This window comes from Cupressus sempervirens, chromosome 4 (genome assembly GCF_028749045.1).
Source record: "Cupressus sempervirens isolate cs-2001-9-10 chromosome 4, ASM2874904v1, whole genome shotgun sequence".
Taxonomy (NCBI): domain Eukaryota; kingdom Viridiplantae; phylum Streptophyta; class Pinopsida; order Cupressales; family Cupressaceae; genus Cupressus; species Cupressus sempervirens.
The window spans coordinates 514,969,588-514,982,297 of record NC_143121.1 but is presented as its reverse complement, the minus strand read 5'-3'; the positions used below and the strand labels follow the sequence as shown (position 1 = coordinate 514,982,297).

At 37.5% G+C, this 12,710-nt stretch overlaps 1 long non-coding RNA gene across 1 annotated transcript; it reads left to right on the top strand.

Moving 5' to 3' along the window:
* The first annotated feature begins 2,737 nt into the window (after positions 1-2,737).
* Positions 2,738-6,405, top strand: LOC149562191 (uncharacterized). Its single transcript, XR_016363487.1, has 2 exons — positions 2,738-3,012; positions 6,123-6,405. It is a non-coding gene; the product is annotated as an uncharacterized LOC149562191 (long non-coding RNA).
* Positions 6,406-12,710: the final 6,305 nt, after the last annotated feature.

Sequence of the window (12,710 nt, the reverse complement as noted above, 5' to 3'; positions counted from 1 at the left end):
CTGTCGTGATTACTTGATTACTATTTGATGTTATCTGTTGCTCATGAAGAACTGATATATTTTGTGGATTATCTTTTTATGATATTTTCAGTTGCTCGCATAGGACTGAGATGGTTTTATTATGATTCTTTGATTTATGAGTTAGGGTAGGTTATCTATGTGTAGAGTCGGGAAGTGGCTTGCAATGGGGGTCGGAGCCCTAAGTAGCTGCCTTGAGAAACCCATTGTAAGTCGTTTTTAATAAGTGAAAACATTTACACTAAATGAGAGAAAATGAACCTAACAAGATAATTGTATGTTCTCTCCCATGCCATGAGTGCTAGTACAGACTAGGATGGGGTAGAGAGGACGCTTGGTTACTACCTTGCATACCATAGTATGCCTCGTCAGTACGAGAGGATACTAGTGGCTGTAGGATCAGTAGGGACCCGGGATTCCTAAGGGATTGCTCGGGTAACTTCTACATGACTTTTGCGATGACACTTTCCTGCTTGCATATTAGGTTTCCTACATGTCTTGTGGTACCTCTGGGATTTAGATGTCGATCTTTTTAGGAACCCTTGAGTTAGCATACTTTTAGGATTTCCTGGACTTAGAGAGTATTTATGTTTATAGGTTTTGTTATCCTATTTGGGACTTGAGACTATCTCCTCAGCGCGGTGGGAGTGGGCCATTTAGGTTCCACGCGGTCGGGTGGTAGTGCTTTTACTCTTACCATTGAGATCCGTTCCGTGGTCACCGTGGTTGGAGATTTCGTGATTGGCATTTACCTACACTATGTTCTTGGATTAGTATGATGGATGGTTAGATTTTATGATAGATGTTTTATCATTATGGATGTATGGATGTATCATGTATGGTGAATAGTTTCATATATTTTTACTGTACTTTGTATCATGGATTTGAGGATGTTGTATCTTGATCTTTACATATGTATATTCTTTTAAGCCTTTCATACCCTGTGACATGTACAGTGGATGAATGAGCATTCCGAATTAATTGGCCAAGGAGCATTCGGAACAAATGTATATTATGGACATTGAGGTTTCTGATTATTCTTTTATATGTATGTGTTAGTTGTTAGACTTAGAATTAATTAAATTTAAACGTGACTCAACGTCTTGGGATCTTTAAGAAATGTAACTTGCAATGTATGTTTGTCGATGATTACATGTTATTGCTTCCGCTACTATTTGTTTGATGTGTATGTCATACTTTCTTACTTTAAAAAAAAAAAAAAATGTTTAGCAAACTTAGTGAAACTTTAGGTTAATTCTTTTGGATCCCTTGGCGGGGCGTTACACCTGGTATCAGAGCTCAAGTTTCTACATTGGGAGCTCTGGGTATATTGGAACGCCACTAGTGTTAACTAGTTGAATAAAAATGCAAACCTTAAACTAAGACTTGAAGCTAGTTGAACTGAAAACTGTATATAAACTATTAGTTACCTATTTTATTCATACTTCAACACTCAAAACTTCAAAACTTAAATTATACTTAAACTGAAATTATAGGTAAACTGAAAATTGAAAATATCTTGTTTGCAAAACATGTGTCTTTTATCTATGTATTTCAGTAGTATGTTTCATGATTATTTTAGCATCTTGTGTCTTGGATATTATTGTAGGATGGTATCTGGGACGAGATCTTCCGTTAGGGGCCGTAGCCTTGGCCGTGGCAGAGGTCGTGGACGAGGCAGAGATGTTAGTGTTCATGAGTCTATCCATGAGAGCCCCATTCAGGAAGAGAATAGGGAAGAGCATGTCAGTGAGCATCAGGAAGAGAACCACGATGAGGGACATGCCGACTCTGAGGAGGTTGATCTGAGGCAAATGATGCGGACCCTTATTGATCGCTTACCTCCTGTTCTTGAGCAGGATAGAGCACACCAAGTTGGACATGAGCATAGACGCAGATCTAGGAGTCCTCAGAGGGATCGACATAGATTCATAGTATCTTCTCAGATGAAGGATCTTTAGAGGTCCAAGATCAAACCCTTTAATGGGCAAGGTTCTGGGTATGTAGCTGAGCAGTGGCTTATTGCCCTTGACAGGATTTTTGCTATGCAGGACTTTGACAGTAATGTCAAAGCGAGGTTTGCCATTACCAATCTAGAGTTATTTGGAGCAACCTGGTGGACTATTGAGGAGAAGAAGTTGGGCATTGACATGGGTAGTGTCACTTGGGAGATTTTCTTGGAGAGTTTTCATGAGCGATTCCTACCAGAGGAATGGAAGCAGCATAGAGCAGATGAGTTCCATAACCTAAGACAGTTCACTATGACCGTTGTAGAGTATGAGCGCAAGTTCTATGAGCTCATGCCTTTTTCGGGATTCAGTGACAACCCAGCACAGTTGGCACAACACTTCATTCGAGGCTTGAACAACCGTTTTATTGGGGGTGTTAAGGTATTTGAGCCTAAGACCCTCAAGGATGCGGTACATCGAGCTATCCTGGTAGAGCAGAGTGTCAACTTTGGGCAAGGGGGATTTGTGGGAGCGCCTACTATAGCAGGATCTAAGGGCAACCACAATTCTGGTGGAATCAGGAAGCCTCCCTTCCCTAGGAGGAATCAGTATTCTCAGCCGCATTCTCATCAGCATTCTCAGCAGCAGCCTCAGCAGCATAAGGGATTTTACCCTCAGGCACAGAGTGGTGGCGGTGGATCCAACCCCAGGATCAATCGCAATGCTCAACGTATTAGGCAGAATCAGCAATCTCGGCCTGCACAGAGCAACCAGTCTTTTGCTAGCAGGGGTAGCCACCAGCGGTCGAATGCACCACCTATAGGGAGAGGATCTGGCAGAGGCACGGGATGTTATTCGTGTGGACAGATTGGTCATATTGCAGCATACTGCCCACAGCGAGCATCTCAGTATTCAGGACCCAGGCCTGCGGCATCTGAGCCTACAGTCGGAAATACAGGTGGATCTCATAGAGTATTTGCAGCGGTGGATCACCGTCAGGCAGACCATCAGGGGACAGTAGTTGAGACTACAGGAGCTATCCGAGGTACACTTCTCTCTGTATTATTTGATTCAGGTGCTACAGATTCTTTCATTTCTCCATCTCTAGTTGACAAGTGTAAGCTGGAGTCGGTTAAGCAAGACCATGGTTGGCAAGTGGAACTAGCCTCAGGTGCTAAAGTTTCCACAGATTCGGTAGTTCATAAGTGTGGACTTAGCATAGGAGGGTTCGAGACTTCAGTCGATTTTCGAGTTATTCCTCTTGGCTCCTACGATGTGGTCTTAGGTATGGATTGGCTTGGCTCTCATAGGGCTAGTATTGACTGCAGAAAGAAGACCATTTTGTGTCAGGATGACCAAGGGAAGGATGTGGAGATTGTGGGGATACCGAGGCCTATATCCCTACGGATGATCTCTGCTATGCAACTTAAGCGAAGCTTTCGTAAGGGGTGTCAGGTATTTGCCGTTTCGGTAAATGAGCTTGATGAGGAAGAATCTACGAGGAAGACCCTAGATCACCCTATTTTACAGGAGTATGTTGATGTCTTTCCGAGTGAGATTCCAGGCATGCCTCCGAAGAGAGACATTGATTTTAGCATTGAGCTCACTCCAGGAGCGGAACCTATCTCTAGAGCGCCTTACCGTATGACCACTCAGGAGCTAAGTGAGTTGCGTTTGCAGTTAGAGGAACTTTTGGCCAAGGGTAGTATTCGACCTAGTGTATCACCATGGGGAGCTCCAGTGCTCTTTGTGAAGAAGAAGGATGGTTCTTTGCACCTTTGCATCGATTACAGACAACTGAATAAGGTGACAATAAAGAACAGGTATCCTTTACCAAGGATTGATGATTTATTTGATCAGATCAAGGGAGCTACAGTGTTCTCTAAGATTGATCTTAAGTCAGGATACCATCAACTTCGCATCAAGGAGGCTGATATTCATAAGACCGCCTTCCGAACTCGCTACGGGCATTATGAGTTCACAGTGGTACCCTTTGGGCTGACAAACGCTCCATCAGTTTTCATGTGCTTAATGAATGGGGTGTTCCGTTCCTATCTTGATAGATTTGTTCTTGTGTTCCTCGATGATATTCTGATATATTCTAAGTCCCAAAAGGAACATGAGGAACATTTGAGTTTAGTTTTGCAGTGCTTGAGAGATAATCAACTTTATGCCAATGCGGCAAAGTGTGATTTCTTTCAATCAGAGATACAGTATTTGGGACACGTTATTTCAGGCAAAGGTATCTCTGTAGACCCTGCGAAGATCCAGGCAATAGTAGATTGGCCTACACCCACTACTGTGTCGGAGATTCGTAGTTTCATGGGTCTAGCTGGGTATTATCGCAGATTTGTTCAAAACTTCTCCAGAATAGCACACCCTATTACCTCCCTTCAGAGGAAAGGAAAGAAGTTTCTTTGGACAGAAAAGTGTGTAGAAGCATTTCAGAAACTCAAAGAGCTTCTGACCAGTGCACCGATCTTAGCTGTACCTGATCCAGAAGGTGAGTTCATGGTGTGTACAGATGCTTCCCTCGAGGGTATTGGAGCAGTTCTAATGCAGAATGGTCGAGTGATTGCATATGAGTCACGCAAAATCAAGGATCATGAGTTGAATTATCCTACACATGACCTTGAGTTAGCAGCAGTAGTTCATGCCTTAGTGAGATGGAGACATTTCTTGTTGGGACACAGATTTGAACTACATAGCGATCATCGTAGTCTTCAGTACATATTCACGCAGCCTAATCTGAATGCTAGGCAAAGGCGTTGGATGGAGTTTTTGTGCGAGTATGACTTTGAGGTGAAGTATATCCAGGGGAAGGAGAATGTCGTAGCTGATGCTTTGAGTCGCAGGAAACATGTGATATCATCTATGACTCTTAGTGTCGATTTGAGATGTCAGATACTTCAGGCACTCCCCACTGATTCATGGTATCTGGAGGTGTGCAGTGAGATCAATTCAGGGAGATCCTTGGAGGGTAAGTTTTCAGGCTATGTCCTAGAGTTAGATGGCCTTTTGAGACTTTCAGGAAGGATCTATGTGCCGCTACTGGATGAGCTTCGCATATTGATCCTATCAGAGGCCCATCGTGCACCTTACTCGGCACATCCAGGTGTCAAGAAGATGCATGCAGATTTGCGACGTTTATTCTATTGGTCCGGGATGAAGCGCGACATTGCTGATTTTGTGGCTAGATGTCTTGAGTGTCAAAGAGTCAAGGCAGAACACCAACATCCGGCAGGACTTTTGCAACCGAATCTCGTTCCTTCATGGAAGTGGGACATCATCTCTATGGATTTCATAGTAGGATTACCTATGACTCTTCGTCGTCATGATGCTATCATGGTCACCGTTGATCGGTTGACCAAGGTGGCACATTTTGCACCAATCAGGTCTTCCTACACTGTAGCTTCAGTGGCTAATGTCTTCATGCGTGACATTGTGAGACTACATGGTATTCCCCGGAAGATCATTTCGGATAGGGATCATGTTTTCACTTCCGCATTTTGGACATCACTACAGCATGATCTTGGAGCGCAGTTGAACTTCAGTTCAGCATATCACCCAGAGACAGATGGGCAGACAGAGAGAGTGAATCAGGTTCTCGAGGATATGTTGAGGATGTAAGTGATGGATAGGCAGACCCATTGGGAGGACTATCTCTACCTAGTGGAGTTTGCTTACAACAACGGGTATCACAGTTCTATTGGCATGGCACCTTTCCAAGCCTTATATGGACGCCCTTGTCGTACACCTTTGAGTTGGGATAGCCTTGAGGATCGCATCCTGTTGGGCCCAGAGATGCTTCGTGACATGGAGCAACAGGTGGTGCGTATCCGAGAGCACTTGACAACAGCTTAGGATAGGCAGAAGAAGTATGCTGATGCTCATAGGTCAGATAAGCAGTTTGCTGTGGGAGAGAAGGTTTTCTTGAGAGTGCGTCCGCGGAAGAGTCCGATCCGTTATGGAAAGGGCTCGAAGCTAGCACCTCGCTTTGTGGGACCATTCGATATTCTTGAGAGGATTGGTCCAGTTGCCTATCGTCTTGCTTTACCGCCCAGCCTTGCTCGCATTCACGATGTTTTCCATGTTTCAGTACTTAGACAGTATATTCCTGATGTTGTACATATTCTTGATTGGAATGCATTACAGGTAGAGGACGGGCAGCTGGCTTTGGAGCCAATACGTATTCTGGAGCAGCGGGAGTTGACCCTCAGGGGTCGAACCATAGAGCAGGTAAGGGTCCAATGGGACCCTACTGATGACTCTTCAGAGACATGGGAGGATGCATCTAGATTACGGGATTTATATCCCTATTTGTTTATAGGCTTCCAGGAGTAAGCCTAAGTCTAGGGGGGGTGGATGTAGTGCCTGCCCCTAGTTTACATTTTTCGAGCTACATTTATGATATGATTGCCAAACTCTTTTAGGCCAATTTATGTTTGATGAGTAGTATCATTATTTTAGAGATTATCAGAGGATGTTTACACTCAGTTTATTATATGATGAGATTACTTGGTACTCTATATTTCGTGCATGTATGATGATTATTCAATGGTTTTAGTTATCGATGATGATTAGTTAGATGGCTTATTATTTCATGTGCCTCTTATGGATACTTACCCCATACTGCATGTGTATGGTGTGCGTGTTGTTTTATTTATGTATGGTGTTTCTGATATGGTTAAGGAAGGGAGTCGTAGTCACCTGCTAGTCGGGATCTACACGATGCACCACTTCCTGCCATTGCCTGTTTAGCTTAGAATATTGTGTTTGTACATGCGTGGATTTTATGCAGGTTGCAGGTACCGGGTATCGACTTCCCTGAATTGTCAGGATGAGCGTACCCTATTGCACTGTCTCAATGGTAAGAGAGGGGAGATAAACTCTTAAGTCCAAATCCTAAACCCTTTAGCCAATTGTCCTAATTGATAATTAGGACAAGTATCTGAGTTAAGTACCCTCCGAATGCATCAAATGATGTAATTTGGTGATTATAACCCTTCTGTTTGATTTGGTATGTATTTTTCTATGATGGGTTTTCGTATGTTGCTTTATGAGTCCTTGGTGTATTTTCTATTAATTAAGTCTAATTAAAAAGACTAATTAATGATTTAATTTAATAAGGAATTATTATGATATCTTTATATTTAATTAATTAATTAAATAATTAAATAAAAGAATTAAAATATGGAAATTAAAGTTTAAGATATATTTAGAACAGGATAATATTTATTTAATTTAATAATAATATATTTGGAGTTCATTTTTAAATAAATACTAAATATTATTGTTATTTAAATTAATTAAATATGTTATCAATTAAGTTCTAAAATAAATTAAAAAAGTTGAAAGATATAAATTTATTAAGAATTCTAGATCGCATGATCTAATCATGAGTTAAATATAAGAATTAAATTAAAAGAGTAAATTATAAAAATTAATAATGTTATTTTAATTTCTTAAAAGTGCACATAAGATTTAAAGTAATAAATTAATTAAGAATTGAAGTCAAGTGAGATTTTAAATAAAGTTATTTAATCATTCAACTTATTGTGCATGAAAGTTGAATGCAAAAGAATTAGAAAAGATAATAAAAGTTAATTTGGAGTTAACTGAGTTGTGCAAAGAGTCTTCTCGGGTAAACGCACAATTAGTGCCCCGGAATTGAGGAGAATTTGCTTATCACAACTTTGGGGGTTCATTTTTTGATATACGAATTTGGACGAGAATTTTTGGAGGAAGACAATTTTTGGAAGCAAATTTCAGAAGGCTGATACGAAGAAAGTCTTGAAGGGGAAGGTTATTGAGAGGAGCGAATTCGCATACAGTTTTCTGGAGGTTGCATAATAGCATCAGGATCAGGTAGGGTCTTGTGTTTTTTATCCATTAAATATGCAATTATCCCTTCCTGTCTTCTTCGTGTCTGGGGTTTGTAGATCTGAATTCTCTGTGATAAAAGTTTTAAGCTTTCAAATCTTGTGAAGTTATTAATTATTCGTCAATAATTTTTGTATCCATGGAGACTGGATGAATTAATTAGAACCATTGTTTTCTTGATTTAGAAATTAAAGATCTAATTTAATAAGGGTTTTGTTTTAATGAATTGAAAAGTTCTGGATAAAAAAAATATAAGAAAATAAAAAAATAAATAAATATATATATATAAATATATATATAAAAATATATATATATATATATATTTATATTTTACATATTTACCCCTTTGGAAAAAATTGTTTTTATTAAAAAAAAAAAAATTAATTAAACAAAATTAATTTTTAAAATTAAAAAAAAAAAAACTAATTTTATTTGTATTAGAATAAATTTAATTCAAAAAAAAAAAATATATTTAAATTTAATAAAGTGGGGGGGAGGGAATTACCCCGTACCCGCCCCCACTGTCGGCGCAGGCCGACAGTACCTGCGTCGCAGGTACTGCGACGGCAGGTACAGAGTACCTGCCGCCGCAGGCCCTGCGACCGCAGGCCTGCGGCCAAAGCCGACGGGCTATAAACGTTGGGAATTCGATTTTTAAAAATTTTTTTTTTATATATTTTTTTTTAATTATTAAAAAAATGAATTTTATTTAATTAAAAATTTTAAATAATAAAAATTATAATATATTTAATTTTTATAATATATTAAATTTTTTTAATATTTAATAAATAAATATTAATTGCATTGTTATAGTTGTAAATTGTAATTTATTAATAATTTTGTTTAAATATTAATAAATTAACAATTATTGGTTGGATTAAAATAATTAATTAGATCTAATAAATATTAATTAATTTAATTAAAATTAGTTTAATTAAGTTAATTAATAAGGAATGTTATTTGACTAAATTATAAAATTGGATACTGATTTAATGTAAATTATTATAGAACTGGGTTATTCGAAAAAGGGTAGTTGTGAAAACTTTGTTACTTGAATTCGACATTGAACTAAAACACAAACCTTACCTTAATTTAAATAATATACTTTCAGATCCAATCTCTGAGACTTTGATGTTGACTTTGTACTTTGAATGTTTTGGGGTTGGTTTAGTGTTGACCAGTTCAGGTTGTTACCAGAGGCTCGGGGTTTGTGAATGTGATGTCTTGATGATTTGGTCTCGATCTTTCTTAACCTGACCATGGTAATGTGATGAAGTGCTCTATGACATGATTGTGTTTACTGTTTGTGATTGCTTTCCAGTTCCTTGTGTGAAGCTGAGATGTATGTATTTGAGAATACCTAACTTAACCATTTATGAGTCTCGATCAGTTATACTTGTATTACTTTCTGGTTGCTCATTAGAGAACCAATGGATTTTGTGACTTATCATTGATGCCTCCAGTTGCTGATAGAGAACTGTCGTGATTACTTGATTACTATTTGATGTTATCTGTTGCTCATGAAGAACTGATATATTTTGTGGATTATCTTTTTATGATATTTTCAGTTGCTCGCATAGGACTGAGATGGTTTTATTATGATTCTTTGATTTATGAGTTAGGGTAGGTTATCTATGTGTAGAGTCGGGAAGTGGCTTGCAATGGGGGTCGGAGCCCTAAGTAGCTGCCTTGAGAAACCCATTGTAAGTCGTTTTTAATAAGTGAAAACATTTACACTAAATGAGAGAAAATGAACCTAACAAGATAATTGTATGTTCTCTCCCATGCCATGAGTGCTAGTACAGACTAGGATGGGGTAGAGAGGACGCTTGGTTACGACCTTGCATACCATAGTATGCCTCGTCAGTACGAGAGGATACTAGTGGCCGCAGGATCAGTAGGGACCCGAGATTCCTAAGGGATTGCTCGGGTAACTTCTACATGACTTTTGCGATGACAGTTTCCTGCTTGCATATTAGGTTTCCTACGTGTCTTGTGGTACCTCTGGGATTTAGATGTCGATCTTTTTAGGAACCCTTGAGTTAGCATACTTTTAGGATTTCCTGGACTTAGAGAGTATTTATGTTTATAGGTTTTGTTATCCTATTTGGGACTTGAGACTATCTCCTCAGCGCGGTGGGAGTGGGCCATTTAGGTTCCACGCGGTCGGGTGGTAGTGCTTTTACTCTTACCATTGAGATCCGTTCCGTGGTCACCGTGGTTGGAGATTTCGTGATTGGCATTTACCTACACTATGTTCTTGGATTAGTATGATGGATGGTTAGATTTTATGATAGATGTTTTATCATTATGGATGTATGGATGTATCATGTATGGTGAATAGTTTCATATATTTTTACTGTACTTTGTATCATGGATTTGAGGATGTTGTATCTTGATCTTTACATATGTATATTCTTTTAAGCCTTTCATACCCTGTGACATGTACAGTGGATGAATGAGCATTCCGAATTAATTGGCCAAGGAGCATTCAGAACAAATGTATATTATGGACATTGGGGTTTCTGATTATTCTTTTATATGTATGTGTTAGTTGTTAGACTTAGAATTAATTAAATTTAAACGTGACTCAACGTCTTGGGATCTTTAAGAAATGTAACTTGCAATGTATGTTTGTCGATGATTACATGTTATTGCTTCCGCTACTATTTGTTTGATGTGTATGTCATACTTTCTTACTTTAAAAAAAAAAAAAAATGTTTAGCAAACTTAGTGAAACTTTAGGTTAATTCTTTTGGATCCCTTGGCGGGGCGTTACATATTATTGGTATCCCTTTATCCTATTTGGGTTTTTCTAATATAACTTATGTTATATTGAGAGTTATGTTTGGAAGCCCCTCTTTCTCTTATACTGAATGACTTAGGGTGAAAATGTTCAACTATTGAATTCATCTCATCTAGTTTACATTGTTAAATTCATTGATGTCATTTCTCTTCAAAGTTAGATTGCTTTATATCTTCCATGTACATCTAACTTTTATTTTGCAACAATGTAATTCTAAAAAATAGCATGCTGCGTAATCATTTATATGGTAACTTTTTTTTCTTGAAGCTCTTTATCATGTTTATGTAAGTTTATTTCATTTATAATGGTCAAATATTTACATGCTTTTCTTGCACATTATATTATAAGGTTAACAAATACAAGGTTTCCTAATAAGGCATATTTCAAAATCATCTTTAGACTTTCATGCGGATTCCTTATACATATTTTAGATGGTATTAGAGATTTTGTTAATGATGCTCCTAATATCATGCCTAATACTATTCCACCTAATAGTGACCAATCCCCTCACACCTCTACAACCTTACAACACCTTCAAAGTATGATTCATAACCCGAATGTGAGATAATTCTTAGATGATCTATCTTCTCCACCACCTTACACACATATCCCTCACTCTCCTACACACAAAAATATTTATTCCATTTATCCTTACACTAAATATGTTCACATACCTCAAGACAAACAATTTTATCCATCTACCCTTCAAACTACTTATACTACGAGCTATAATATTATCAATACACAAGGTTACAAGGGCCTATGACTTGGTATTAATGAACACAATATTAATATTCTCGGTTATCCTCTTATGCACCAACATATGAAAGGCATTGGCTTTGTTCCCTCTCACAATGTTCTTACTGCCTTCCCTCCTCCACAACCCCATCTTTGTCTTCTTTTTCTTCCAAGTCCATCTTTACCTCCTCATGGTACTCAAGAAGATTTATCATTGAGATTTTATTGTCACCTTTTGATTGCATCTAAAATAAGATATCAACCTTATGAAAAGAATGCTATTAATATACTTTGATATTGTTTTTTCTATAATAATGAACATTTACTTTTTGATTGTTTTGAAATTTCTTTATATGTTCATTATAAAGTTGAAAATGGTAAGATTTATGATATTCAAGCTGTTTTATTTCTTCTTCAAAATTTTGCTTAGCATTTCTAATCCCTATTGGGGCTACTCTCTATTATTATATGTAAAATGTTTAAGAGTGACACAATAGGTTCATCTCCTCATTCCTCTTAATTAGGGGGAAATGATCATCTTTTCTTTGGATCTATTTTTCTCTTTGTCAAATGTTCATCTATACCTTAATATCCTTTCTAGTATGCTATGTTCACTAGGAAGTGTATATTTGGTATCTAGGAGAAATGCTTTAGGGTGTTTAATATGTTATTCTTCTCTCCCTTTCTCCTATTATGCATTTATATTCCTTGCAGATGTATTCTCTATTTCACATTGATTTTTTGTGTTACATTTTTGTACCATATATGTGATAGCGGATCTATCCGAGAGGGGTTAACTTTTCTTCTCTTCTCTCCTTTGAGGATTCTTTATCTCTTTTTTGTTCCTCTTGTGATAAATAAGTAAGGCATAACATGGTATCCTTTGCTCTTCTTCTTTCATTTCTCTATACATTTGAATTAACCTATGATATATCTTATCTTTGGGTATGTAATGTTTTGTTTCATGCAAGATGTAATTATCGTTGTCTAACAATTCTTTTCATGTATTGGATTTGAGTGTTTGTCATATAATAGTCATGTATAACATCTATAATTTACTTCATATGTGACATATTTTCTAGCATATATCTTACACCTAATGGTGTTTGAATTTTTATCTATCTAATGATGCATTTTTCATTCTCTCTTTGGTGTTGCATTATTCTATGATACATCTTGTTTGATTAGGGTGTTTTAATTTTTGCAAGACAAGATTATGGTTATTTCTTACAATTCATCTTTATATCTTACAATTTAAAAAAAAAAAATATTCCACGGTCTTCTCATTATTCTTATTTCTCATTTATGGACTCTTG